General features: G+C 43.6%; 1 protein-coding gene and 1 long non-coding RNA gene across 2 annotated transcripts in view; one reads left to right on the top strand and one right to left on the bottom strand.

The window, feature by feature from the left end:
• The window catches only part of LOC138853837 (zinc finger protein 84-like), a 161267-nt gene extending 136366 nt beyond the window's left edge, over window positions 1-24901 (bottom strand). Inside the window, exon 1 of the mRNA XM_070093146.1 lies at window positions 24789-24901. The gene's annotated coding sequence lies outside the window, so the exon portion shown is untranslated. The remainder of the gene's footprint in view (window positions 1-24788) is intronic.
• Window positions 1557-24970, top strand: LOC138853838 (uncharacterized). Its single transcript, XR_011393059.1, has 4 exons — window positions 1557-1608; window positions 8365-8437; window positions 24640-24695; window positions 24831-24970. It is a non-coding gene; the product is annotated as an uncharacterized lncRNA (long non-coding RNA).
• The last annotated feature ends 1096 nt before the right edge of the window (window positions 24971-26066 follow it).

Below are 26066 nucleotides of genomic sequence, written 5' to 3'. Positions count from 1 at the left end.
ATTGGGACTTGAGTAGCTCACTCATTTCCTTTCTGTCATCTGTGTAGGACCCATCTTGTTTAAGTAGGGGCCCAATACTGGACGTTGTTCTCGATTTTGATTTGGCATAGGAGAAGAAATACTTTGGGTTTCTTTCGATTTCATTTATGGCTTTTAGTTCTTCCCGCGATTCCTGACTCCTAAAGGATTCTTTTAGCTTAAGTTCGATGCTTGCTATTTCTCTGACCAGATTATAAATGAAAACCAGCATGAGTTCGTGGAAGGAAAATCTTGTATCACAAACCTCCTGGAGTTTTATGACAAGGTAACAGAAGTAAGACACGAGAGAGAGGGGTGGGTAGATTGCGTTTTCCTAGACTGCAGGAAGGCCTTTGACACAGTTCCCCACAAGAGATTAGTGCAGAAGCTGGAGGATCAGGCGCATGTAACAGGGAGGGCACTGCAATGGATCAAGGAATACCTGACAGGGAGGCAGCAACGAGTCATGGTACGTGAAGAGGTATCAGAGTGGGCGCCTGTGACGAGCGGGGTCCCACAGGGGTCAGTTCTAGGACCAGTGCTATTTTTGATATATGTGAACGACATGTTGGAAGGAATAGACCCTGAAGTGTCCCTATTCGCAGATGATGTGAAGTTGATGAGAAGAATTAAATCGGATGAGGACGAGGCAGAACTGCAAAGAGACCTGGACAGGCTGGACATGTGGTCCAGTAACTGGCTTATCGAATTCAATCCAGCCAAATGCAAAGTCATGAAGATTGGGGAGGGGCAGAGAAGACCGCAGACAGAGTATAGGCTAGGTGGACAAAGACTACAGACCTCACTCAGGGAGAAAGACCTTGGGGTGACCATAACACCGAGCACATCACCGGAGGCACACATCAACTAAATAACTGCTGCAGCATACGGGCGCCTGGCAAACCTGAGAATAGCGTTCCGATACCTTAATAAGGAATTGTTCAAGACACTGTACACTGTGTATGTTAGGCCCATACTGGAGCATGCAGCACCAGTCTGGAACCCACACCTGGTCAAGCACGTTAAGAAGTTAGAGAAAGTACAAAGGTTTGCAACAAGGCTAGTCCCAGAGCTCAGGGGAATGTCGTACGAGGAAAGGTTGAGGACAGAAGGGTCAGGGGAGACATGATAACGACATACAAGATACTGCGGGGAATAGACAAGGTGGACAGAGATAGGATGTTCCAGAGAGGGGACACAGGGACAAGGGGTCACAACTGGAAGCTGAAGACTCAGACGAGTCACCGGGACGTTAGGAAGTATTTCTTCAGTCATAGAGTTGTCAGGAAGTGGAATAGCCTAGCAAGTGAAGTAGTGGAGGCAGGAACCATACATAGTTTTAAGAAGAGGTATGATACAGCTCAGGAAGCAGAGAGAGAGAGGACCTAGTAGCAATCAGTGAAGAGGCGGGGCCAGGAGCTGAGTCTCGACCCCTGCAACCACAAATAGGTGAGTACACACACTCAACACAATGAAGGTCAAATAAGCGTGTTTAGTCGAGTATAAATATGGAGGTGAAGTGCAGTAGGAAAGCCAGACTCTCGTGAGACACGATAACCTCAACTCCTGCTGCAGTTCTTGCTTACCATGGTATGTGAAGGCTGCAGTGTACGTGGTCCAGTGCTTCACTGGGTTACACTCTCATTTTTTCATCACATTTGGGTTCTTAACAAGCAATTGTATACTTAACTTTTCGAAAATCATATAATTTAGGAAAGACATGTTTGTGATCCTGATCACATGCGTAAACTTCGTTATGTTTGTAACAACACAGACTTTTAAAACTCTTAATAAGATTTAAAAGCAAAATACAAATCGACGTTTTAGCTCGGTTAAATGCCAGTAGAATTTTTGATATGACAATGAGCCTGGACCGATGCGTTTTGATTTATATCAGACACTATTTTGAGTTATATGTTTGTAATCCCGTAGCTCACATGGCTCACACGCTGAGGTCAGGGGGGTCTACCTACCTGGAGTATACCTGGAGGGCATTCCGGGGATCAACGCCCCCTCAGCCCGGTTCAAGGCCAGGCCTCCTGGTGGATCAGGGCCTGATCAACGAGGCTGTTACTGCTGGCCGCACGTAGTCCAACGTACGAACCACAGCCCAGCTGATCCGGCACTGACTTTAGATATCTGTCCAGCTCCTCCTTGAACACAACCAGGGGTCTATTGGTAATTCCCCTTATAGCTGGTGAGAGGCTGTTAAACAGTCTTGGGCTCCGGACACTTATTGTGTTTTCTCTTAGTGTACTAATGACGCCCCTACGTCTCACTGGGGGTATGTTGCATCGTCTACAAGTCTTTTGCTTTCGTAGGGAGTGATTTCTGTGTGCAGATTAGGGACCAGTCCCTCCAGGATCTTCCAGGTATATAGTATGATAAATCTCTCTCGCCTGCGCTCCAGTGAGTACAAGTAAAGTGCTTCCAGGTGCTCCCAGTAGTTAATGTGTTTGATGGAACTTATATGTGCAGTAAAGGTTCTCTGTACATTCTCTAGATCTGTAATTTCACCTGCCTTGAATGGGGATGTTAATGTACAGCAGTATATCAGCCTAGAGAGAACAAGTAATTTAAAAAGGATCAACATTGGCTTAGCATCTCTTGTCTTGAATGTTCTCATTATCCATCCTATCAGTTTCCTAGCAGATGTGATAGTGGCATTGTTGTGGTCCTTGAAGGTGAGATCTTCGGACATTACCACACCCAGGTCCTTCACATTACTTTTCCGCTCTGTGTGACTGGAGTTTGTAGTATACTCAAGTCCTAGTTATTATTTCCTCCAGTTTTCCTTAAAGGAGTAGTTGGAATTTGTCTTCATTGAACATTATATTGTTGTCTGTTGCCCATTGGAAAACTTGGTTTATATCTTCTTGGAGATTTGCCGTGTCCTCGGATGACACTCTCATATGAGCATGAAGAACAGGATAGGTGCGAGTACTGTGCCTTGTGGAACAGAGCTCTTCACTATGACAGCTTCTGATTTAACTCTGTTTACCACTACTCTTTGTGTTCAATTTGTCAAGGCTTTTGCATAATCTGTTTCTACTACATCTGCAGTCTGTTTTCCAGTGCACCCAAGACCATATGGTGGTCCAGTAGTTGCGAGAGGCAGGAGCGACCTGCTCTGAACTCATGTTGCCCTGGACTGTGGAAATGTTGGGAGTCCAAGTGGTTTGCTATCCTGCTTCTTAGAACTCTTTCAAAGATTTTTATGATGTGGGACGTTAAAGCTATTGGTCTATAGTTCTTAGTATTTGCTTTGCTGCCACCTTTATGGAGTGGGGCTATATCCGTTGTTTTTAGTGACTGTGGAATCTCGCCTGTGTCTATGCTCCTTCTCCATTTATTTATTTATTTAGAAATTTTAGCATACAAACAGAGGTACAAAAAATACAGGTAAGAGCAGCATGCCAAAGCCACTTATATGCATAGCATTACGGGCTGGCTTAAAATTAACTTAAGATTAACTAAGCAATGATGAAATCAGTGATAAGACATTATTGTAAACAGATAACTATAAAATACAAATGAGTATTACAAAGACAGGTCCTATGGTTGCATGCATTGCTGTTCATTCAGTAGAATGGAGTATTCTGTTAGGTAGTGTATTTAAAAAAATAACAAAGTTAGGTTTAACATTTGTGTGATATAATTGTGAGTAACATTTAGGATATACAATTTATATGGTTCAGTTATTCAGTATTTATTTGGTTTTGAGTGAGTAAGTGAACTTTGAGAAGAGACTTGAATTTATAAACAGGTAGTGTTTCTTTTATATTTACAGGTAATGAATTCCAGATTTTAGGGCCTTTTATGTGCATTGAGTTTTTGCATAGTGTGAGATGGACACGAGGAACATCAAAGAGTGATCTTTGCCTTGTATTATGGTCATGTGTTCTGTTGAGGTTGGCAAGGAGATGTTTGAGGGGAGGGTTAATAACAGAGTTAAGTGTTCTATGTATGTAATAAGTGCAATAATAAGTATGGATGTTTTGTATGTTGAGTAGGTTGAGTGTTTTGAATATTGGTGGAGTGTGCTGCCTGATGTGAGAATTTGTTATCATTCTAACTGCAGCCTTTTGTTGAGTAATTAGTGGTCTGAGATGGTTAGTTGTTGTTGTTGCATACTTAGGGCCCGTGAGAGGTGTTTCTTGCAGTTCTTAATGAACACAGAGTTCCACGAGTCTAGGCCTGGGGCTGAGTGCATGGGCATGTTGTCAATGGCTTTCTCAGAGCCATTAACATACCGATCCCCGGTACGGATGGGAACATTAGGACGTGTTTCCTTAAGACACCTGCTGTCCATTGTTCACCCATTAGTAAAGTGGGTACCTGGGTGCTAGTTCACTGGTGTAACTGGTCATGCAGCAGTGATGTAACTGGTCATGCAGCAGTGATGTAACTGGTCATGCAGCAGTAATGTAACTGGTCATGCAGCAGTGATGTAACTGGTCATGCAACAGTGATGTAACTGGTCATGCAACAGTGATGTAACTGGTCATGCAACAGTGATGTAACTGGTCATGCAGCAGTGATGTAACTGGTCATGCAACAGTGATGTAACTGGTCATGCAACAGTGATGTAACTGGTCATGCAACAGTGATGTAACTGGTCATGCAACAGTAATGTAACTGGTCATGCAGCAGTGATGTAACTGGTCATGCAGCAGTGATGTAACTGGTCATGCAACAGTGATGTAACTGGTCATGCAACAGTGATGTAACTGGTCATGCAGCAGTGATGTAACTGGTCATGCAACAGTGATGTAACTGGTCATGCAACAGTGATGTAACTGGTCATGCAACAGTGATGTAACTGGTCATGCAACAGTAATGTAACTGGTCATGCAACAGTGACGTAACTGGTCGTGCAGCAGTGATGTAACTGGTCATGCAGCAGTGATGTAACTGGTCATGCAGCAGTGATGTAACTGGTCATGCAGCAGTGATGTAACTGGTCATGCAGCAGTAATGTAACTGGTCATGCAACAGTGATGTAACTGGTCATGCAGCAGTAATGTAACTGGTCATGCAGCAGTGATGTAACTGGTCATGCAGCAGTAATGTAACTGGTCATGCAGCAGTGATGTAACTGGTCATGCAGCAGTAATGTAACTGGTCATGCAGCAGTAATGTAACTGGTCATGCAGCAGTAATGTAACTGGTCATGCAGCAGTGATGTAACTGGTCATGCAGCAGTAATGTAACTGGTCATGCAGCAGTAATGTAACTGGTCATGCAGCAGTGATGTAACTGGTCATGCAGCAGTGATGTAACTGGTCGTGCAGCAGTAATGTAACTGGTCATGCAGCAGTAATGTAACTGGTCATGCAGCAGTGATGTAACTGGTCATGCAGCAGTAATGTAACTGGTCATGAAGCAGTGATGTAACTGGTCATGCAGCAGTGATGTAACTGGTCATGCAGCAGTAATGTAACTGGTCATGCAGCAGTGATGTAACTGGTCATGCAGCAGTGATGTAACTGGTCATGCAGCAGTGATGTAACTGGTCATGCAGCAGTGATGTAACTGGTCATGCAACAGTGATGTAACTGGTCATGCAGCAGTGATGTAACTGGTCATGCAGCAGTGATGTAACTGGTCATGCAGCAGTGATGTAACTGGTCATGCAGCAGTGATGTAACTGGTCATGCAGCAGTGATGTAACTGGTCATGCAACAGTGATGTAACTGGTCATGCAGCAGTGATGTAACTGGTCATGCAGTAGTGATGTAACTGGTCATGCAGCAGTGATGTAACTGGTCATGCAGCAGTGATGTAACTGGTCATGCAGCAGTGATGTAACTGATCATGCAGCAGTGATGTAACTGGTCATGCAACAGTGATGTAACTGGCCATGCAGCAGTGATGTAACTGGTCATGCAGCAGTGATGTAACTGGTCATGCAGCAGTGATGTAACTGGTCATGCAGCAGTGATGTAACTGGGCATGCAGCAGTGATGTAACTGGTCATGCAGCAGTGATGTAACTGGTCATGCAACAGTGATGTAACTGGTCATGCAGCAGTGATGTAACTGGTCATGCAGCAGTGATGTAACTGGGCGTGCAGCAGTGATGTAACTGGGCGTGCAGCAGTGATGTAACTGGTCATGCAGCAGAGATGTAACTGATCATGCAGCAGTAATGTAACTGGTCATGCAGCAGTGATGTAACTGGTCATGCAGCAGAGATGTAACTGATCATGCAGCAGTAATGTAACTGGCCATGCAGCAGTGATGTAACTGGCCATGCAGCAGCGATGTAACTGGCCATGCAGCAGTGATGTAACTGGTCGTGCAGCAGTGATGTAACTGGGCCTGCAGCAGTAATGTAACTGGTCATGCAGCAGTAATGTAACTGGTCATGCAGCAGTGATGTAACTGGTCATGCAGCAGTGATGTAACTGGTCATGCAGCAGTGATATAACTGGTCATGCAGCAGTAATGTAACTGGTCATGCAGCAGTGATGTAACTGGTCATGCAGCAGTAATGTAACTGGTCATGCAGCAGTGATGTAACTGGTCATGCAGCAGTAATAACTGGTTATGTAGCAGTAATGTAACTGGTCATGCAGCAGTGATGTAACTAGTCATGCAGCAGTAATGTAACTGGTCATGCAGCAGTGATGTAACTGGTCATGCAGCAGTGATGTAACTGGTCATGCAGCAGTGATGTAACTGGTCATGCAGCAGTGATGTAACTGGTCATGCAGCAGTAATGTAACTGGTCATGCAGCAGTAATGTAACTGGTCATGCAGCAGTGATGTAACTGGTCATGCAGCAGTAAAGTAACTGGTCATGCAGCAGTAATGTAACTGGTCATGCAGCAGTGATGTAACTGGTCATGCAGCAGTGATGTAAGTGGTCATGCAGCAGTGATGTAACTGGTCATGCAGCAGTGATGTAACTGGTCATGCAGCAGTAATGTAACTAGTCATGCAGCAGTAATGTAACTGGTCATGCAGCAGTGATGTAACTGGTCATGCAGCAGTGATGTAACTGGTCATGCAGCAGTAATGTAACTGGTCATGCAGCAGTAATGTAACTGGTCATGCAGCAGTAATGTAACTGGTCATGCAGCAGTAATGTAACTGGTCATGCAGCAGTGATGTAACTGGTCATGCAGCAGTAATGTAACTGGTCATGCAGCAGTAATGTAACTGTAACTGGTCATGCAGCAGTGATGTAACTGGTCATGCAGCAGTGATGTATGTAACTGGTCATGCAGCAGTGATGTAACTGGTCATGCAGCAGTAATGTAACTGGTCATGCAGCAGTAATGTAACTATGCAGCTGTAACTGGTCATGCAGCAGTGATGTAACTGGTCATGCAGCAGTAATGTAACTGGTCATGCAGCAGTAATGTAACTGGTCATGCAGCAGTGAACTGGTCATGCAGCAGTGATGTATGCAGCAGTAATGTAACTGGTCATGCAGCAGTAATGTAACTGGTCATGCAGCAGTGATGTAACTGGTCATGCAGCAGTAATGTAACTGGTCATGCAGCAGTAATGTAACTGGTCATGCAGCAGTGATGTAACTTGTCATGCAGCAGTGATGTAAGCTGGGTCATGCAGCAGTGATGTAACTGGTCATGCAGCAGTAATGTAACTGGTCATGCAGCAGTAATGTAACTGGTCATGCAGCAGTAATGTAACTGGTCATGCAGCAGTGATGTAACTGGTCATGCAGCAGTGATGTAACTGGTCATGCAGCAGTGATGTAACTGGTCATGCAGCAGTAATGTAACTGGTCATGCAGCAGTGATGTAACTGGTCATGCAGCAGTAATGTAACTGGTCGTGCAGCAGTAATGTAACTGGTCGTGCAGCAGTAATGTAACTGGTCATGCAGCAGTGATGTAACTGGTCATGCAGCAGTGATGTAACTGGTCATGCAGCAGTGATGTAACTGGTCATGCAGCAGTGATGTAACTGGTCGTGCAGCAGTAATGTAACTGGAGTTTACTACCCCCATCCCCCTGCCCTTGGATTTCATGGGGTGACACTAAAGATTCTGCCCCGGGTGACACCAACTCTAGCGACGGCTCTGCCAGCCGGATTGTAGTTCGTACACCGGCTTGCGTGCGACCAGCAATAACAGCCTGGTGATCAGGCACTGATCTATCGCGAGACCAGGCCACAGACCTTGCCGTAGGGACGTTGACCCCCGGTATAACAAGCGGCTTTCTATATAGTAGTATGTAATTAGCGTCAACTAGGCCTGTATACCTTGTACATGTAAAAATAAAGATTATATTATTATTATTATTATTATTATTATTATTATTATTATTATTATTATTATTATTACTAAGTAATCTGAGCTGGTATATCAACAGCTACGTCTTATGGTCGTAACTATGCTGGTGTTCGCAACGATCGCTGACGTAGGAGAAGGACGACGTGGCGCAAGTAAGTATATTTATTTATCTCACTGTTACATAATAGATGTTATGTATAAAATATATTAATTGATGATTTTTTTTGCTTGGAACTGCTGTGCTGTGTTGTGTTGTGTTGTGTTGTGTGTTGTGCTGTGTTGTGTTGTGCTGTGTTGTGTTGTGTTGTGTTGTGTGTTGTGCTGTGTTGTGTTGTGTTGTGTTGTGTGTTGTGCTGTGTTGTGTTGTGTTGTGTGTTGTGCTGTGTTGTGTTGTGTTGTGTTGTGTGTTGTGCTGTGTTGTGTTGTGCTGTGTTGTGTTGTGTTGTGTTGTGTGTTGTGCTGTGTTGTGTTGTGTTGTGCTGTGCTGTGTTGTGTTGTGTTGTGTTGTGTTGTGCTGTGCTGTGTTGTGTTGTGTTGTGCTGTGTTGTGTTGTGTTGTGTTGTGTTGTGTTGTGCTGTGTTGTGTTGTGTTGTGTTGTGTTGTGTTGTGCTGTGCTGTGTTGTGTTGTGTTGTGTTGTGCTGTGCTGTGTTGTGTTGTGTTGTGCTGTGTTGTGTTGTGTTGTGCTGTGTTGTGTTGTGTTGTGTTGTGTTGTGCTGTGCTGTGTTGTGTTGTGTTGTGCTGTGTTGTGTTGTGTTGTGCTGTGTTGTGTTGTGTTGTGCTGTGCTGTGCTGTGTTGTGTTGTGTTGTGTTGTGTTGTGCTGTGCTGTGTTGTGTTGTGTTGTGTTGTGTTGTGCTGTGTTGTGTTGTGCTGTGTTGTGTTGTGTTGTGTTGTGTTGTGTTGTGCTGTGTTGTGTTGTGTTGTGTTGTGCTGTGTTGTGTTGTGTTGTGTGTTGTGCTGTGTTGTGTTGTGTGTTGTGCTGTGCTGTGTTGTGTTGTGTTGTGCTGTGTTGTGTTGTGTTGTGCTGTGTTGTGTTGTGTTGTGTTGTGTTGTGTTGTATTGTGCTGTATTGTGTTGTATTGTGTTGTGTTGTGTTGTGTTGTATCGTGTTGGGCTGTGTTGTGCTGTGTTGTATTGTGTTGTATTGTGTTGTGTTGTATTGTATTGTATTGTGTTGGGCTGTGTTGTGCTGTGTTGTGCTGTGTTGTATTGTGTTGTATTGTGTTGTATTGTATTGTGTTGGGCTGTGTTGTGCTGTGTTGTATTGTGTTGTATTGTATTGTGTTGTGTTGTATTGTATTGTATTGTATTGTATTGTGTTGTGTTGTCTGTTGTATTGTGTTGTGTTGTGTTGTATTGTGTTGTATTGTATTGTGTTGGGCTGTGTTGTACTGTGTTGTGCTGTGTTGTATTGTGTTGTATTGTATTGTGTTGGGCTGTGTTGTGCTGTGTTGTATTGTGTTGTATTGTATTGTGTTGTATTGTATTGTATTGTGTTGTGTTGTGTTGGGCTGTGTTGTGCTGTGTTGTATTGTATTGTATTGTATTGTATTGTATTGTGTTGTGTTGTGTGTTGTATTGTGTTGTGTTGTGCTGTGTTGTGTTGTGTTGTATTGTATTGTATTGTGTTGTGCTGTGTTGTGCTGTGTTGTGTTGTATTGTGTTGTATTGTATTGTATTGTGCTGTGCTGTGTTGTGTTGTATTGTTGTATGTTTTCTAATGGTAGTTTTGAAGGTGATGAAGGTGTCTGCAGTTCTAGAGTTCTCAGGTAGGGTATTCCAGATTTTAGGGCCTTTGACATACATTGAATTTTTGTAAAGGTTTAGTCGGACACGGGGAATGTCGTAGAGATGTTTGTTTCTGGTGTTATGCCTGTGGGTTCTGTCACAACTATCAAGAAAGCGTTTTAGGTCAAGGTTGATATTAGAGTTTAAGGCCCTGTAGATATAGATTGCACAGTAGTAAGTGTGGATGTACTGAACTGGGAGTAAGTTTAGATCTTTGAAGAGTGGGGGGGGGGGTGTGCTGCCAGGGATGGGATTTAGTGATTATTCTTACTGCAGCTTTTTGTTGGGTTATTATTGGCTTTAGGTGTGTTGCTGCAGTTGATCCCCAAGCACAAATAGCATAGGTGAGGTATGGATAAATAAGTGAGTGGTATAGTGTGAGAAGGGCATTTTGCGGCACGTAGTATCGTATCTTGGAGAGGATCCCAACCGTTTTGGATACTTTTTTGGCTATATGCTGGATATGGGTGCTGAAATTCAGGTTGTTGTCAAGGTATAAGCCTAGGAATTTTCCCCCATTATTTCTGGTAATTAGAGTGTTGTCAATCTTAATGTTAATTTGTGCATCTCCTGCTCTGCTACCAAACATAATATAGTAAGTTTTGTCAGTGTTAAGCCTAAGTTTGTTGGCTGTCATCCAAGTCGATATTTTAATCAGCTCCTCATTCACAATGGTGTTGAGGGTGGCAAGATTAGGGTGAGAGATGACATAAGTCGTGTCATCAGCAAAGAGAATGGGTTTCAGGTGTTGGGATACGTTTGGAAGGTCATTGATGTATATGAGGAAGAGCAGGGGACCAAGGACACTTCCCTGCGGAACTCCAGTATCAAGTGGCCGTGTTGCTGATGCTGTGTCTTTAATGGTGACGTACTGATACCTATTAGTAATGTAAGATTTGAAATAAGCAAGCGCATGGCCTCTTATACCGTAGTGGTCAAGTTTGTGGAGTAGGATTTCGTGGTTTACTGTGTCAAAAGCTTTTCTTAGGTCAATAAAAATTCCTAGTGGATATTCCTTATTTTCCAATGCTGTGTAAAGCAGATCTAGCATTTTTATGATTGCATCATTAGTGCTTTTATTTTTCCTGAATCCAAACTGGCAGGGGTTGAGTATGTTTTGAGCCGTTATAAATGAATACAGTCTCCTGTGCACGAGTTTCTCAAAGATTTTGGATAGCAATGGTAAGTTAGATATTGGCCTATAGTTGTTTAAGTCTGTAGGGTCACCACCTTTATGTATTGGTGTAACCCTTGCCATCTTGAGTAGTTTCGGGAAGGTGCTAGTCTCTATTGACTTGTTAAAAAGTAATGAAATAGCATGCGAAAGGACATGGGCCGCTCGCTTGTACAGTAATGGTGGGACATGAGACAGATTCCCCGAGTTATTTTTAAGTGACTTTATGATCTCAATGACTTCCGTGGGCTCAGTTGGTGCAAGATAAAAGGAATTAGGGAAATTTCCATCTAGGTAGTCCCCGGCATGGGCATTGGTATGTGGGATTTTACTGGCGAGATTAGATCCTATGTTTGAGAAGAAGTCGTTTATCTTGTTAGCTGTGTCAGTGGGATGTAGTGGTGTTTCATTAGGTTTATTTAGGACAATATTCTTGGCTTTTCTCAGTTTGTGGGTCCCTAGAATCTGAGAGAGTGTTTTCCAGGTCTTTTTTATATCTCCTCTAGTGTCTGTGAATCTACTGGAGTAGTATAGTTGTTTGGCTTTTTTTATTACTTTGGTGAGAGCTGATGAATAGTGTTTAAGAGTATCTTTGTGTATTAAGCCCTGTCTATATTGCTTTTCATATTGGTGTTTCTTGTCAATGGATTTCAGAATGGTGCTGGTTAGCCATGGGCAACCAAGCCGTTTGTTTGTGATCTGTTTTGTTTTTATAGGACAATGTTTGTTGTATAGTCCTAGTAATTTGTTAAGAAAGATGTCTGTCCAGTCATCAATACCATTGGCCTTGGAGAATTCTGTAGGCCAATCAACAGTCTCTAGGTCAGCTGTGAACTTCCTTACTGAGGCCTCGTCATGGAGTCTAAATGAGACTTTGTTGTATTCAAGTGGTGGTTTACTAATGTTTGTCAGGAGGAAGGTAGGGTAGTGGTCTGTAGTGCTATTTGTGATTATCCCTGATTTAAGGGGGGCTAGTATATTGGTCCGTATGTGGTCTATTATGGTTGCACTTGTCTCACTGAGCCTGGTTGGTTTAGTTATTGTTGGTATGAGAAGTGTGTTGTTCATATTGTTGATGAAATCAGTTACAGGCTGATCATCTAGTAAGCCAAGGTTGATGTTGAAGTCTCCAGCTAAGAGAAGGTGGTGCTTATTCATTTGTCTGTTTGTTATTAGTGACTTTAATTTCTCACTGAAATTTGGGATGTTTGTGTGAGGTATCCGGTAAATGGCACCAATTGTTATAGGCGTCTTAAGGTTTTTTACAGTAAAATTAGCAAAAATGTATTCCCCATATTCATCACTAAAGCAAGTGGTGCTAAGACAAGATAATTGGTTAGAGGTGGTAGCAAGCTCAGGCCTTCTCGTAGCCAGTGAAGGGCTCTGTTCCACAAGTATTAATACTCGCCTCCATCCTTTTCCTCATCTCATATTTGACACAGAGATGTAAGCCATGACACCGTGTCCAACTTTGCTGACGATTCCAGAATTTGCATGAAAGTGTCATTAATTGAGGACACTACAAATCTCCAAGCAGACATACACCAAGTGTTTAATGTGGTCAGAAAACAATGTGAATTTCAATGAAGACAAATTTCAATTACTCCGCTATGAAAAACTTGAGGAAATAAACACTGTATCGGATTATAAAACAAATTCCAGTCACACAACAGAGCGAAAAACTAATGTGCAGGACCTGGGAGTGGTAATGTCAGATTATTATTGTTATAATAATATCCCCCCACAGCACCTGTGGGGGGATGTGGAAGGTATTCAGGCTCAATTCAGGGAACCGGAGCACAGATCCAATTCCCTAGATCAAGAACCCCTCACCAGCGTCAAGGAACCTTCCTTGATGGGATGGTAATGTCAGAGAATTTTACTTTCCAAGATCATAACAATGCATCTACCACATCTGATGGGAAAATAACAGGATGGATAATGAGAACCTTCAAGACTAGGGATGTCAAGCCAATGATTCTCTTCAAATTGCTTGTTCTTTCTAGGCTGGAATATTACTGCCCCCTTTCAAGACAGACAAAACTGCTGACCTGGAGAATATACGGGGAACCTTTACTGCATGTATAAGTATCGTAAAACACGCAAAATTACTGGGAACAGTTGAAGGCAATCGACCTGTATTGCATGGAATGCAGGCGAGAAAGATGCATGATAATATATACTTGGAAAATCGTACAGGAACTGGTCACAAATCTATAGACAAAAATCACTCCCTTCGAAAGCAAAAGACTCGGCAGGAGGTGCAACATTCAGCAATAACAAGCAGGGGCGCCAAGAATGTCAAGGGCCCAGAACTGTTCAATTGCCTCCCAACATACAAAGGGAGGATTACCAATAGACCCCTGGCTGTCTTCAAGACCCCTGTCTTCAGGACCCCTGACTGTCTTCAAGACCCCTGTCTTCAAGACTCCTGTCTTCAAGACCCCTGGCCGTCTTCAAGACCCCTGACTGTCTTCAAGACCCCTGTCTTCAAGACCCCTGCCTGTCTTCAAGACCCCTGTCTTTAAGACCCCTGACTGTCTTCAAGACCCCTAACAGTCTTCAAGACCCCTGGCTGTCTTCAAGACCCCTGACTGTCTTCAAGACCCATGACTGTCTTCAGGACCCCTGTCTTCAAGACCCCTGACTGTCTTCAAGACCCCTGGCTGTCTTCAAAACCCCTGACTGTCTTCAAGACTCCTAACAGTCTTCAAGATCAGTCGCTATCTTCAAGACCACTGGCTGTCTTCAAGACCCCTGTCTTCAAGACCCCAGTCTTCAAGACCCCTGGCTGTCTTCAAGATCCCTGGCTGTCTTCAAGACCCCTGACTGTCTTCAGGACCCCAGTCTCCAAGACCCCTGACTGTCTTCAAGACCCCTAACAGTCTTCAAGACCCCTCGCTATCTTCAAGACCCCTGGCTGTCTTCAAGACTCCTCTCTTCAAAACCCCTGTCTTCAAGACCCTTGGCTATCTTCAAGACCCCTGGCTGTCTTCAAGACCCCTGGCTGTCTTCAAGACCTCTGACTCTCTTCAAGACCCCTGTCTTCAAGACCCCTGGCTGTCTTCAAGAACCCTGACTGTCTTCAAGGCCCCTGTCTTCAAGACCCCTTACTGTCTTCAAGATCCCTGTCTTAAAGACCCCTGGCTGTCTTCAAGAACCCTTGGCTGTCTTCAAGACCCCTGTGTGTCTTCAAGACCCCTAACTGTCTTCAAGACTTCTGTCTTCAAGACCCCTAGCTGTCTTCAAGACCCCTGGCTGTCTTCAAGACTCCTGGCTGTCTTCAAGACCTCTTACTGTCTTCAAGACCCCTAACTGTCTTCAAGACCTCTGGCTGTCTTCAAGACCCCTGGCTGTCTTCAAGACCCCTGACTGTCTTCAAGACCCCTGACTGCCTTCAAGACCCCTGTCTTCAAGACCCCTGGCTGTCTTCAAGACCCCTCTCTTCAAGACCCCTGACTGTCTTCAAGACCCCTGGCTGTCTTCAAGACCCCTGTCTTCAAGACCCCTGTCTTCAAGACCCCTGACTGTCTTCAAGACCCCTGTCTTCAAGACCCCTGGCTGTTTCCAAGACCCCTGACTGTCTTCAAGACCCCTGGCTGTCTTCAAGACCCCTGGCTATCTTCAAGATCCCTGGCTGTCTTCAAGACCCCTGTCTTCAAGACCCCTATCTTCAAGACCCCTGTCTTTAAGACCCCTGTCTTCAAGGCCCCTGACTGTCTTCAAGACCCCTGTCTTCAAGACCCCTGTCTTCAAGACCCCTATCTTCAAGACCCCTGTCTTTAAGACCCCTGTCTTCAAGGCCCCTGACTGTCTTCAAGACCCCTTACTGTCAAGACCACTGACTGTCTTCAAGACCCCTGGCTGTCAAGACCCATGAGTGTCTTCAAGACCCTGTCTTCAAGACCCCTGACTGCCTTCAAGACCCCTGGCTGTCTTCAAGACTCCTGGCTTTCTTCAAGACCCCTTACTGTCTTCAAGACCCCTAACTGTCTTCAAGACCCCTGGCTGTCTTCAAGACCCCTGTCTTCAAGACCCCTGGTGTCTTCAAGACCCCTGACTGCCTTCAAGACCCCTGTCTTCAAGACCCCTGGCTGTCTTCAAGACCGCTCTCTTCAAGACCCCTGACTGCCTTCAAGACCCCTTGCTGTCTTCAAGACTCCTGGCTGTCTTCAAGACCTCTTACTGTCTTCAAGACCCCTGTCTTCAAGACCTCTGGCTGTCTTCAAGACCCCTGGCTGTCTTCAAGACCCCTCTCTTCAAGACCCCTAACTGTCTTCAAGATCCCTGACCGTCTTCAAGACCCCTGTCTTCAAGACACCTGACTGTCTTCAAGACCCCTGTCTTCAAGACACCTATCTTCAAGACCCCTGTCTTCAAGACCCCTGACTGTCTTCAAAACCCCTTACTGTCTTCAAGACCCCTGACTGTCTTCAAGACCCCTGTCTTCAAGACCCCTATCTTCAAGACCCCTGTCTTCAAGACCCCTGACTGTCTTCAAGACCCCTTACTGTCTTCAAGACCCCTGACTGTCTTCAAGACCCCTGTCTTCAAGACCCCTGTCTTCAAGACCCCTATCTTTAAGACCCATGTCTTCAAGACCCCTGTCTTCAAGACCCCTTACTGTCTTCAAGACCCCTGACTGTCTTCAAGACCCCTGGCTGTCAAGACCCCTGAGTGTCTTCAAGACCCCTGTCTTCAAGACCCCTGATTGTCTTCAAGACCCCTAGCTGTCTTCAAGACCCCTGGCTGTCTTCAAGACCCCTGGCTGTCCTCAAGACTCCTGGCTTTCTTCAAAACCCCTTACTGTCTTCAAGACCCCTAACTGTCTTCAAAACCCCTGGCTGCCTTCAAGACCCCTGGCTGTCTTCAAGACCCCTGACTGTCTTCAAGACCCCTGTCTTCAAGACCCCTGTCTTCAAGACCCCTGACTGCCTTCAAGACCCCTGTCTTCAAGACCCCTGTCTTCAAGACCCCTGTCTTCAAGACCTATGACTGCCTTCAAGACCCCTGTCTTCAAGACCCCTGTCTTCAAGACCCCTGACTGTCTTCAAGACCCCTGGCTGTCTTCAAGACCCCTGGCTGTCTTCAAGACCCCTGACTGTCTTCAAGACCCCTGTCTTCAAGTCCCCTGACTGCCTTCAAGACCCCTGTCTTCAAGACCCCTGTCTTCAAGATTGTCTTCAAGACCCTTGTCTTCAAGACCTATGACTGCCTTCAAGACCCCTGTCTTCAAGACCCCTGGCTGTCTTCAAGACCCCTGGCTGTCTTCAAGACCCCTCTCTTCAAGACCCCTAACTGTCTTCAAGACCCCTGGCTGTCTTCAAGACCCCTGACTGTCTTCAAGACCCCTGACTGTCTTCAAGACCCCTGGCTATCTTCAAGACCCATGGCTGTCTTCAAGACCTCTGGCTGTCTTCAAGGCCCCTGGCTGTCTTCAAGACCCTTGACTGTCTTCAAGACCCCTGTCTTCGAGTCCCCTGTCTTCAAGACCCCTGGCTGTCTTCAAGACCCCTGACTGTTTTCAAGACCCCTAACTGTCTTCGAGACCCCTGTCAAGACCCCTGGCTCTCTTCAAGACTCCTGACTGTCTTCAAGACCCCTAACTGTCTTCAAGACCCCTAACTGTCTTCGATACCCCTGTCAAGACCCCTGATTGTCTTCAAGACCCCTAACTGTCTTCAAGACCCCTAACTGTCTTCAAGACACCTAACTGTCTTCAAGACCCCTGGCTGTCTTCAAGACCCAGGTAACCTCTCCAGGTAAACCCCTGGCTGTCTTCAAGATCCCTGGCTGTCTTCAAGACACCTGGCTGTCTTCAAGACCCCTGGCTGTCTTCAAGACCCCTGGCTGTCTTTAAGACCCCTAACTGTCTTCAAGACCCCTAACTGTCTTCAAGACCCCTGGCTGTCTTCAAGACCCCTGGCTATCTTCAAGATCCCTGGCTGTCTTCAAGACCCTTGACTGTCTTCAAGACCCCTGTCTTCGAGTCCCCTGTCTTCAAGACCCCTGGTTGTCTTCAAGACCCCTGACTGTTTTCAAGACCCCTAACTGTCTTCGAGACCCCTGTCAAGACCCCTGGCTCTCTTCAAGACTCCTGACTGTCTTCAAGACCCCTAACTGTCTTCAAGACCCCTAACTGTCTTCGATACCCCTGTCAAGACCCCTGATTGTCTTCAAGACCCCTAACTGTCTTCAAGACCCCTAACTGTCTTCAAGACACCTAACTGTCTTCAAGACCCCTGGCTGTCTTCAAGACCCAGGTAACCTCTCCAGGTAAACCCCTGGCTGTCTTCAAGATCCCTGGCTGTCTTCAAGACACCTGGCTGTCTTCAAGACCCCTGGCTGTCTTCAAGACCCCTGGCTGTCTTTAAGACCCCTAACTGTCTTCAAGACCCCTGGCTGTCTTCAAGACCCCTGGCTGTCTTCAAGACCCCTGGCTGTCTTCAAGACCCCTGGCTGTCTTCAAGACCCCTAACTGTCTTCAAGACCCCTGGCTGTCGTCAAGACCCCTGGCTGTCTTCAAGACCCCTGGCTGTCTTCAAGACCCCTAACTGTCTTCAAGACCCCTAACTGTCTTCAAGACCCCTGGCTGTCTTCAAGACCTCTGGCTGTCTTCAAGACCCCTGGCTATCTTCAAGAGGGATCTGGACAGGCACTTAAAGTCAGTACCTGACCAGACCAGCTGTGGTTCGTTCGTCTGTGTGCGACCTGCAGTAATAGCCAGGTTGATCAGGCCCTACTCCATCAGGTAGCCTGGTCATAGACCTGGCTGCGGGGCGTTGACCCCTCAGAATGCCCTCCAGGTATACTTCAGGTATAAATATCCTCGAATAAAAACACTTATAGTCGTTAAGGGAAATTTCTTTGATTAAGTTTGTCAACTGCAATATTTCACTTTTATGTGAGTAAACGTATAATTACCATTATTTTCCAGTTCCACTTTCTTTATCAAGTACACAATTCCACTTTCTTTATCAAGGACACAATTACACTTTCTTTATCAAGGACACAATTACACTTTCTTTATCAAGGACACAATTCCACTTTCTTTATCAAGGACACAATTCCACTTTCTTTATCAAGTACACAATTCCACTTTCTTTATCAAGGACACAATTACACTTTCTTTATCAAGGACACAATTCCACTTTCTTTATCAAGGACACAATTCCACTTTCTTTATCAAGGACACAATTCCACTTTCTTTATCAAGGACACAATTCCACTTTCTTTATCAAGTACACAATTCCACTTTCTTTATCAAGGACACAATTACACTTTCTTTATCAAGGACACAATTCCACTTTCTTTATCAAGGACACAATTCCACTTTCTTTATCAAGGACACAATTCCACTTTCTTTATCAAGTACACAATTCCAGTTTGTTTATCAAGTACACAATTCCACTTTCTTTGTCAAGGACACAATTCCACTTTCTTTATCAAGTACACAATTCCACTTTCTTTATCAAGGACACAATTACACTTTCTTTATCAAGGACACAATTCCACTTTCTTTATCAAGGACACAATTCCACTTTCTTTATCAAGGACACAATTCAACTTTCTTTATCAAGTACACAATTCCAGTTTGTTTATCAAGGACACAATTCCACTTTCTTTATCAAGGACACAATTCAACTTTCTTTATCAAGTACACAATTCCAGTTTGTTTATCAAGTACACAATTCCACTTTCTTTATCAAGGACACAATTCCACTTTCTTTATCAAGTACACAATTCCAGTTTGTTTATCAAGTACACAATTCCACTTTCTTTATCAAGGACACAATTACACTTTCTTTATCAAGGACACAATTCCACTTTCTTTATCAAGGGCACAATTCCACTTTCTTTATCAAGGACACAATTCCACTTTCTTTATCAAGGACACAATTCTACTTTCTTTATCAAGTACACAATTCCAGTTTGTTTATCAAGTACACAATTCCACTTTCTTTATCAAGTACACAATTCTACTTTCTTTATCAAGTACACAGTTCTTCTTTCTTTATCAATTACACAATTCTACTTTCTTTATGGAGTGGTTGGTGCAATTATTTAATAAATGTATGGAAGAGGGTAAGGTACCTAGGGATTGGCAGAGAGCATGCATAGTTCCTTTGTATAAAGGCAAAGGGGATAAAAGAGAGTGCAAAAATTATAGGGGGATAAGTCTGCTGAGTATACCTGGTAAAGTGTATGGTAGAGTTATTATTGAAAGAATTAAAAGTAAGACGGAGAATAGGATAGCAGATGAACAAGGAGGCTTTAGGAAAGGTAGGGGGTGTGTGGACCAGGCGTTTACAGTGAAACATATAAGTGAACAGTATTTAGATAAGGCTAAAGAGGTCTTTGTGGCATTTATGGATTTGGAAAAGGCGTATGACAGGGTGGATTGGGGGGCAATGTGGCAGATGTTGCAGGTGTATGGTGTAGGAGGTAGGTTACTGAAAGCAGTGAAGAGTTTTTACGAGGATAGTGAGGCTCAAGTTAGAGTATGTAGGAAAGACAGAAATTATTTCCCAGTAAAAGTAGGCCTTAGAAAAGGATGTGTGATGTCACCGTGGTTGTTTAATATATTTATAGATGGGGTTGTAAGAGAAGTAAATACGAGGGTCTTGGCAAGAGGCGTGGAGTTAAAAGATAAAGAATCACACATAAAGTGGGAGTTGTCACAGTTGCTCTTTGCTGATGACACTGTGCTCTTGGGAGATTCTGAAGAGAAGTTGCAGAGATTGGTGGATGAATTTGGTAGGGTGTGCAAAAGAAGAAAATTGAAAGTGAATACAGGAAAGAGTAAGGTTATGAGGATAACAAAAAGATTAGGTGATGAAAGATTGGATATCAGATTGGAGGGAGAGAGTATGGAGGAGGTGAATGTATTCAGATATTTGGGAGTAGACGTGTCAGCGGATGGGTCTATGAAGGATGAGGTGAATCATAGAATTGATGAGGGGAAAAGGGTGAGTGGTGCACTTAGGAGTCTGTGGAGACAAAGAACTTTGTCCTTGGAGGCAAAGAGGGGAATGTATGAGAGTATAGTTTTACCAACGCTCTTATATGGGTGTGAAGCATGGGTGATGAATGTTGCAGCGAGGAGAAGGCTGGAGGCAGTGGAGATGTCATGTCTGAGAGCAATGTGTGGTGTGAATATAATGCAGAGAATTCGTAGTTTGGAAGTAAGGAGGAGGTGCGAGATTACCAAAACTGTTGTCCAGAGGGCTGAGGAAGGGTTGTTGAGGTGGTTCGGACATGTAGAGAGAATGGAGCGAAACAGAATAACTTCAAGAGTGTATCAGTCTGTAGTGGAAGGAAGGCGGGGTAGGGGTCGGCCTAGGAAAGGTTGGAGGGAGGGGGTAAAGGAGGTTTTGTGTGCGAGGGGCTTGGACTTCCAGCAGGCATGCATGAGCGTGTTTAATAGGAGTGAATGGAGACAAATGGTTTTTAATACTTGACGTGCTGTTGGAGTGTGAGCAAAGTAACATTTATGAAGGGGTTCAGGGAAACCGGCAGGCCGGACTTGAGTCCTGGAGATGGGAAGTACAGTGCCTGCACTCTGAAGGAGGGGTGTTAATGTTGCAGTTTAAAAACTGTAGTGTAAAGCACCCTTCTGGCAAGACAGTGATGGAGTGAATGACGGTGAAAGTTTTTCTTTTTCGGGCCACCCTGCCTTGGTGGGAATCGGCCAGTGTTTACCTGGAGGTTACCTGGAGAGAGTTCCGGGGGTCAACGCCCCCGCGGCCCGGTCTGTGACCAGGCCTCCTGGTGGATCAGAGCCTGATCAACCAGGCTGTTACTGCTGGCTGCACGCAAACCAACGTACGAGCCACAGCCCGGCTGATCAGGAGCCGACTTTAGGTGCTTGTCCAGTGCCAGCTTGAAGACTGCCAGGGGTCTGTTGGTAATCCCCCTTATGTATGCTGGGAGGCAGTTGAACAGTCTCGGGCCCCTGACACTTATTGTATGGTCTCTTAACGTGCTAGTGACACCCCTGCTTTTCATTGGGGGGATGTGATAATAAAAAAAATAAATAATTCCACTTTCTTTATCAAGTACACAATTCTACTTTCTTTATCAATTATACAATTCCACTTTCTTTATCAAGTACACAATTCTACTTTCTTTATCAAGTACACAATTCCACTTTCTTTATGAAGTACACAATTCCACTTTCTTCATCAAGTACACAATTCCACTTTCTTTATCAAATACACAATTCTACTTTCTTTATCAAGTACACAATTCTACTTTCTTTATCAAGTACACAATTCTACTTTCTTTATCAAGTACACAATTCCACTTTATCAAGTACACAGTTCCACTTTCTTTATCAAGTACACAATTCCACTTTATCAAGTACACAGTTCCACTTTCTTTATCAAGTACACAATTCCACTTTCTTTATCAAGTACACAATTCCACTTTATCAAGTACACAATTCCACTTTCTTTATCAAGTACACAATTCCACTTTCTTTATCAAGTACACAATTCCAAAATAACAACCTCCATAATTTCTTTTAACGTCAGCATAATTGTTTCGTTATTTCTGTGATATATTACCAATAAGTGTCTCACATATTACCAATAAGTGTCTCACATATTACCAATAAGTGTCTCACATATTACCAATAAGTGTCTCACATATTACCAATAAGTGTCTCACATATTACCAATAAGTGTCTCACATATTACCAATAAGTGTCTCACATATTACCAATAAGTGTCTCACATATTACCAATAAGTGTCTCACATATTACCAATAAGTGTCTCACATATTACCAATAAGTGTCTCACATATTACCAATAAGTGTCTCACATATTACCAATAAGTGTCTCACATATTACCAATAAGTGTCTCACATATTACCAATAAGTGTCTCACATATTACCAATAAGTGTCTCACATATTACCAATAAGTGTCTCACATATTACCAATAAGTGTCTCACATATTACCAATAAGTGTCTCACATATTACCAATAAGTGTCTCACATATTACCAATAAGTGTCTCACATATTACCAATAAGTGTCTCACATATTACCAATAAGTGTCTCACATATTACCAATAAGTGTCTCACATATTACCAATAAGTGTCTCACATATTACCAATAAGTGTCTCACATATTACCAATAAGTGTCTCACATATTACCAATAAGTGTCTCACATATTACCAATAAGTGTCTCACATATTACCAATAAGTGTCTCACATATTACCAATAAGTGTCTCACATATTACCAATAAGTGTCTCACATATTACCAATAAGTGTCTCACATATTACCAATAAGTGTCTCACATATTACCAATAAGTGTCTCACATATTACCAATAAGTGTCTCACATATTACCAATAAGTGTCTCACATATTACCAATAAGTGTCTCACATATTACCAATAAGTGTCTCACATATTACCAATAAGTGTCTCACATATTACCAATAAGTGTCTCACATATTACCAATAAGTGTTTCACATATTACCAATAAGTGTCTCACATATTACCAATAAGTGTCTCACATATTACCAATAAGTGCCTCACATATTACCAATAAGTGTCTCACATATTACCAATAAGTGTCTCACATATTACCAATAAGTGTCTCACATATTACCAATAAGTGTCTCACATATTACCAATAAGTGCCTCACATAAACACTTCCATTCCATCAAAGTCACAACTTACAGCTAACTCACATTTACATAATTTTTTATAGTCATCTTGGAACATTAGTAATAATTTCGTGCACATTCGTACAACACAATTACTAAATATCCGTATTCCCCATCGACACCATGCCCAGCCCTTCTAGGGTAGGGTAGGTGCCCGTGCCCGAGCCTTTAGCTCACAAGACTGTCATTTCCATTAGCCCCCTTGTGGCGGGGATGGCAGACCAGAGAGGCCTAGCTTGTGGCTAGGCCTAGGGACAGTTGGTCCCAAAGATGAGAAGGTGCTTGTGCCTCCTTCCATGGGAGACTTAGGTCTCAGACACTCCCTAAAGAGGGAGTCAAGGCCGGGCCACCACTTGGAAAAGGCCGGGCCACCACTTGGAAAAGGCCCGGGCCACCACTTGGAAAAGGCCCGGGCCGGGACAATACCGGCGAATCTTTAATAATAATAATCCGTATTCCCTGTGCCAGGATTTATTTCCGTTGTTTAATATTAATTAATTCGGGATAAGATTTTTAATCCGAAGTTCCTGAAGGAATTTAAAAGGAAATGTTACAGGATTAACGATCGTAATATTGTCAACGTTACTGACTACCTCTGTAACTTGATCAACTATCCTAACTTTGTAACTTGATCAGCTATCCTAACTTTGTAACTTGATCAGCTATCCTAACTTTGTAACTTGATCAGCTATCCTAACTTTGTAACTTGATCAGCTATCCTAACTTTGTAACTTGATCAGCTATCATAACTTTGTAACTTGATCAACTATCCTAACTTTGTAACTTGATCAGCTATCCTAACTTTGTAACTTGATCAACTATCCTAACTTTGTAACTTGATCAGCTATCCTAACTTTGTAACTTGATCAGCTATCCTAACTTTGTAACTTGGTCAACTATCATAACTTTGTAACTCGATCAGCTATCCTAACTTTGTAACTTGATCAGCTATCATAACTTTGTAACTTGATCAGCTATCCTAACTTTGTAACTTGATCAGCTATCATAACTTTGTAACTTGATCAGCTATCATAACTTTGGGGTCCAGTTCTTGAACCCCAAAGTTATGTACCTCTGTAATCTTTTGACTACCACCCACAGGATGGGTATGGGGTGACTACCACCCACAGGATGGGTATGGGGTGACTACCACCCACAGGATGGGTATGGGGTGACTACCACCCACAGGATAGGTATGGGGTGACTACCACCCACAGGATGGGTATGGGGTGACTACCACCCACAGGATGGGTATGGGGTGACTACCACCCACAGGATGGGTATGGGGTGACTACCACCCACAGGATGGGTATGGGGTGACTACCACCCACAGGATGGGTATGGGGTGACTACCACCCACAGGATGGGTATGGGGTGACTACCACCCACAGGATGGGTATGGGGTGACTACCACCCACAGGATGGGTATGGGGTGACTACCACCCACAGGATGGGTATGGGGTGACTACCACCCACAGGATGGGTATGGGGTGACTACCACCCACAGGATGGGTATAGGGTGACTACCACCCACAGGATGGGTATGGGGTGACTACCACCCACAGGATGGGTATGGGGTGACTACCACCCACAGGATGGGTATGGGGTGACTACCACCCACAGGATGGGTATGTATGATAGTTGTTATGCATCTTGTACTCCTAAAATAAACATGACTGAACTAATAATAATAACATTATATGTCCACAGTTCACCGTGGCAGGTGTCCACTAGCACTGTGTCGAAACACAGTATTCATTACGCCGGTAAGACTTCATTACATGTGTAATCTAAGATAATGAAAGTATTTGTCATAAATGACTTGCTACGCATATAGTAGTATTTTTTACATACATTACCTTTCTTGTTCAAAAACTTGTATTGAGTTTGCTTGCCGACAGAGGTGTGTGAGTGACGGTGAGTGTCCCCCCGACCAGAAGTGCTGCTCTGACTGCCGACTTGGTCGTTCATGTAAGCCTGTACTGCCAGACCAATTTGGATCTCTAGGGTAAACAACAAACAAAATATTCCACACCAAAGTCAAATTGATTTAATATTAATAATCGTATTTTATTAAGTATTGTTCAGTTTTTAATTAGTATTTTTACAATGTTTACAAATGAAAGATCAAATATGGAATAGTTGTTTAGTAGAGATGTGAGAGTTTATACAAGAAGAGAGAACTTACTCATGGGTAGAAACACTTGGAAGTAGAGTTATTATATGTGGAATGAGCCTCCAGAGTCAACAATGGAAGGATACGGCACTCAAGATTAGACGCATCTTCAATTACATAAGAGACACTGAACTATTAAGTACTTCTTGTAGTTTACCTCTTCAGTTTAATGATGAAACAAGTTGATACAGTTGTATGGGAGAATATCTCCTAAATATATATGTAATTTTTCTTCATTTTATATTCTGGGTTAAGTATGGAGCTTTGGTTTTATATTCTATTTTCTGATTAATTGCAATAAATGGGATGCTATATATTATATATCTTCTTTAAAACCAATATTCTGTGATTAATTAAAAGACTTATTTTAAATTTTAAGTGTATAATATAACATTCAAAACTCTCATATTAACAACAATTTACCATATGTTAAAAATGGGTTCTAAGATCCATAGTGCCTGGAGTTTACCTGGAAAGAGTTCCGGGGGTCAACGCCCCTGCGGCCCGGTCTGTGACCAGGCCTCCTGGTGGATCAGAGCCTGATCAACCAGGCTGTTGCTGCTGGCTGCACGCAAACCAACGTACGAGCCACAGCCCGGCTGATCAGGAACTGACTTTAGGTGCTTGTCCAGTGCCAGCTTGAAGACTGCCAGGGGTCTGTTGGTAATCCCCCTTATGTGTGCTGGGAGGCAGTTGAACAGTCTCGGGCCCCTGACACTTATTGTATGGTCTCTTAACGTGCTAGTGACACCCCTGCTTTTCATTGGGGGGATGTTGCATCGTCTGCCAAGTCTTTTGCTTTCGTAGTGAGTGATTTTCGTGTGCAAGTTCGGTACTAGTCCCTCTAGGATTTTCCAGGTGTATATAATAATGTATCTCTCCCTCCTGCGTTCCAGGGAATACAGGTTCAGGAACCTCAAGCGCTCCCAGTAACTGAGGTGTTTTATCTCCGTTATGCACG

The sequence above is a fragment of the Cherax quadricarinatus genome, chromosome 41 (genome assembly GCF_038502225.1).
Source record: "Cherax quadricarinatus isolate ZL_2023a chromosome 41, ASM3850222v1, whole genome shotgun sequence".
In the NCBI taxonomy this organism is placed as follows: domain Eukaryota; kingdom Metazoa; phylum Arthropoda; class Malacostraca; order Decapoda; family Parastacidae; genus Cherax; species Cherax quadricarinatus.
The sequence above is the reverse complement of the archived record's forward strand: the minus strand, read 5'-3'. Positions and strand labels throughout refer to the sequence as shown.